A 4,884-nucleotide genomic window follows, 5' to 3' on the forward strand; every position below is an offset into this window, starting at 1 on the left:
ATTCAGTATTCACTACGACGAGGTGTATTATTATTTCTGTTTATTAATTTCGTAACACTTTATACCGTTCTACAACAACGCTGTCAATGCCATGTCCATATGATATACAAAATAATATATAATTCAGTGTAAACTGTAAATACTATATTTATAGGTTACCGTTCCCTACGTCGTATATAGTGAAGTATCTAAATAATTAAAATCCCATTCGGTTATGCGGGAAACAATCGGTCGATTCATTCCTAACGTTGACCTTATTTGAAACCTGCAACTGGTCAATTATTAAAATATCATGTAATATGTGTTTAAGTTTTCGCTTCAAGATAATAACAATTACTTTATATTAATGAAATGTGATGTATTTAGTTTCGTTGTGTATTATTCTTTTATGCAATATTCTATAGGCTGCTTGGGCAGTTGGGCATGCGCCTATATCGGACATTTATGTGCCAATAGTTCACAATATCCAGTACCTAAATAATATTATGTTGATATGTAATTAAATCGAAAAATTAATGGATTTCCGATTACTGGTGCTATATGTATCTGTTATGATAATTTTATACTATTATACCATGTTAAACCTGAACGTTTTCGTACGGTTCGCTGAAAGCTATATGCCTGTCATCGATCGGGTAAGAACCCACATTTGGTTCAATTCAAATGATAGGATATTGGGAACAAAATATGATGATAAATTTAATAGTAATAGGCACTCATAAATCGTGTAATAGCAATGTTTTTACTTTATACTTGATCCGACCTAGAAGCATAATTAATTTTATTTTCCGAGCATCAAATACACTTAATAATATACAGGGTTGTAAACTGTAAAGATTACATTTGAATCGGTCATATTGTCGCATGTCGGTCTACTATATTAATTTAATACACTTCAGTTATTTTTTTATAAATATAAATGATTATTTTATTGGCATCCTATCATATAGGTAATATGGTTTTAAAATTCAATTCAATTGTTTCATAAAGATCGTTTGGAATGTGTGAGTTCGTTTCTGACTTCCGTGAAATGTTGACAGTGGGTAAAATAATATAACGGGCGTTTGACTGTAATTTGTAAATTGCATGTCAGGCCGTAATGGAGGTTGTCTTTCCCTTGTGATATTCTCTTGCAGTGACTAATATAGTGGGTAACTATTAATTTATATTGTTATTACTATTGTGAATATAATACATTTTACATTGCGCATTAGTATATTAGATGTATACAGATTTCTGGTTTATTCTATTTTATCAATAAAAAGTCATTTTCTTGGTAAATATATACCTAACCTTTTGAAGCATATTTTTTACATATGAGTATATGACTGTCAAGTACATACATTTAAATGCACCTACAACAAAACACCTTTGAAAAAAAATATTTTTTTTAATTATCTCGTTAACGGAGTCCACGTAGTATCACAACAGGGGTACTTATATAAAATACCAATACACAACCATAGCTGCTTATATACAGTCGTTAAGTACTTACCTGTATAATAGTTTGGCATGACATATTATTATAACAACTACAGATTCGACATTTTAAGATATCTCAATTCTCAGAAAAGTATTCGACTTTGTTGGAAGATTAAAATAAAAAACACTATGATGTTCGGTAAAAATTCACAAATTTAAAAAATGCAACTTGGTGAAAAACTTGTTCCCCTCAAAAAAAAATTTGACACATGTTACAATATACATATATACACATATTATGATGCCTGCGTTCGACTAGAAAACGAACGTCTGCTGCAGTTGATGCTTCGTATAAAATAGGATCGCGTCGGTACGGTATACGCAATTATTGGTACGTATAGTTACCACCTCTAATGTGCAAGCGGACGCGTGTTAATGTGTCGCGGCGTACCTATATATAATAATAATAATAATAATAATAATATTGTAACGTCAACGGGGCAATAGTTGCAGCCGTCGTTTAGGTTATTATATATTATACATTTTTCTCGAAAGAGATATTATTCTGTACGCCGCGGTCGTGACGTCGGCGCGCGACCGCATCACAAAAGAGAGGCCCCCAAAAACCGACTTCTGCCGCCGCGTTAACCGCTCTCGGCCGGGGCGGCAGTCAATCAGCAGCGTTTCGGGTGCGGCGTCGCACACGTTATAACGATTATATATTATATTATATTATATTATATTATTATTATTATTATTATTATTATTATTATTATTATTATTATTATTATATGCTGCCACCGCGCACCACCATTCGGATCATATATTTATATTGTGTTTTTGGATAATATACATTTTTCCGAATACAGTACAATATATGATGTGTACGACCCTCGTCGCGATGTCGAAACGTTTCGACTGCGCGGCGCGCGCACACACAAAATAATACACACACGGCGGCGGACGAGAGTGTTTTGATACGTCGTCGCAGGAGGAGGAGGAGGAGGAGGGGGGAAAAACCTCCAGAAGTCAATTTATTATTATGTTTTGCCCGAAAAATGCTGGCGGATTCCTCGGAACGCTGCAGCGGCGGCTTATCTCGTGCACCTATTATGTATATATATATATGTATATGTAAGTACGTGTTTGGCGGCGGCGTCGGTGTGATGTATACAGTTGTTGTTTTCGTTGCACACGCCCCCGTCAGCGCCGCCCGAGATTGTGCGATGGGGTCCGGTTGTCAAAGAGGGAAAAAAGAAATGCCGCGCGGTCCGAAAGAACAACATAATCGCATAAATATAATAATATATATACAGCATAATACCGTGTGTTCGTGTACATACTGCGTGTGTGTACGACGTGCGGTGTGTGTGTGTGTGTGTGTGTGTGTGTGTGTGTGTGTGTGAGGAGTATACCGCGGATACCGAGAACCGCAGAAAAGAACGCGCCAAAGGCGGCGAGCCACATGTTTCGGCCCGGCTACCGCGCGATCAAGACGTCGTCGTCGTCGTCGGCCCCGGGGGATGTGTTTATGATGAAATTCGTAAATTACTATTATTATTATTCCGCATAATATGTGATAATACAATATTTTGCATTATATTATTATTATTATTATTATTATTGTGTGTTGGCCATCGCGTATATTATAATGGGTGCGGCGGCGGCGCGGTCCGGCGTAGAATAATAATTATATTATATTATATTATATTATATATTAGGAGGTATGTGACGTGATGTGCGCGTGCGTATGTATTATATAATAATAGACCGTATATGATGTGTGGAATATATTATTATATTATATTATGCGTGTGGACGCGCCGGAACTAAACGTTAGTGTTGTATGTATATATATATATATATAATATTTAGGACGTAGAACTATGTTAAAAAATGTGTGTGTGTGTGTGTGTGTATGGCACTTCCGGTGCCGGAAAATAAAAAACCGAATGATCCGCGAGTGTGCTTATTATGAGAGCTGGTGTCGGCGATATATTGGGTTATATAGTGCTGCTGCAGCCTGCAGGTACTAATAATATTATTATATGTAGTCGTTTAATCCTCGTATTACTGGCCGTCGGCTGAATGTTATAGTACAATGTATGAACCTATATAATAGTATACTTATTGGAGTATGCTGTTTTAAAAATGAATGTATTAATTTAGAGGACTGTGCTATGCGCATATATTCCAGTTATAGGTAGATACCATCATTCGGACTTATACCAGGCCATCAACAGGCCCCATGCCCAAGGCTTTAATTCGGCATGTTATACAGCCACATATTATTATAATAATATGAGCAATTTATATCGCGGTCAAAACAACGTCCTTGACGGGATCAGTGGCAAAACAAATCTAAGATAACCCATAACCGACCTAAATAATTGACCCACCACCCGCACAAACTCCTATACCAACAATTTATAATAAACACAAATAGTAATAGCATTACTATTACTATTTTTCTACTATAATTATTTTTTCGTAATTGTTTTTCATTTTCATGGTGAGCATCCACCCACCCCTAAATATTAAAAAACGTTGAGAAGCAACTGCTTCTCAGAGACCATAATCGTTTCGCCACTGGACGGGATGGACGATAAATGTATTGAATTTCATAACATGTCATGTCGAGAAAAAACTGACCCGTTCAAATTTTTCTAATAATTACATCTGTACATTTTGAAAAAAACTCCAGTCATAAAACGATTTATTTGCTTGGCAATATAATCAAATCGATTTGACGTTGATATAGGTAAGTGCTTACGAACCGCGAATGAATTTCGACGCTCTATAGTGGCTTTTCGCAGTTCGATTTTTGTGATTTAAAGTAAAAACCAAGGACAAGACAGAAATAAAGTATGAAGTGTGTAGTTTCACATATACTTGAAAAGAAGAAAAATCATTTATGTACACATTCGTTGCAGATATTTTTTCAAGTTGATTATGACTTGGCATATTATTATATTATTTTTAACATTGTTATTGCCATATGAAGAGTATTTTTCGTTAGATTCTTTTTTTTTATTGAAAATAAAAATCACGGCACCCCTGGCCATCAGTAGCTTAAATTATAACATATAATGTTGTTTTATATCCATAAATATAAACTTAACTTAAGGATGGTTCATATTTCATTATACAAATGTAATTTTATTTTTTTTTTAAATAAATAGATTGTGAATTGCGATTGGATCTAGACTGAGGATTTCGTATGGATGTATAAAACAAAATATGGTTTCCAATGAATAATTCTGGTGATTATTGCATTCAGTGAGGATGTGTTGATAATCAATTGAAGTATTGAACACCGCAGGTAGGACGAATGGGTTGATCGTCTCTTGTCATTAGATGTTGATGTGTAAGTGAGGTGTGGCCTATTCCGAGACGTTTTAAAATTTTTTTTTTTTTTTTTTTTTTTTTTTTTTTTTTTTTTTTTTTTTTTTTTTTTTTTTT

Source organism: Myzus persicae, unplaced genomic scaffold (assembly GCF_001856785.1).
Source record: "Myzus persicae strain clone G006 unplaced genomic scaffold, MPER_G0061.0, whole genome shotgun sequence".
NCBI classification, from domain to species: Eukaryota; Metazoa; Arthropoda; class Insecta; order Hemiptera; family Aphididae; genus Myzus; species Myzus persicae.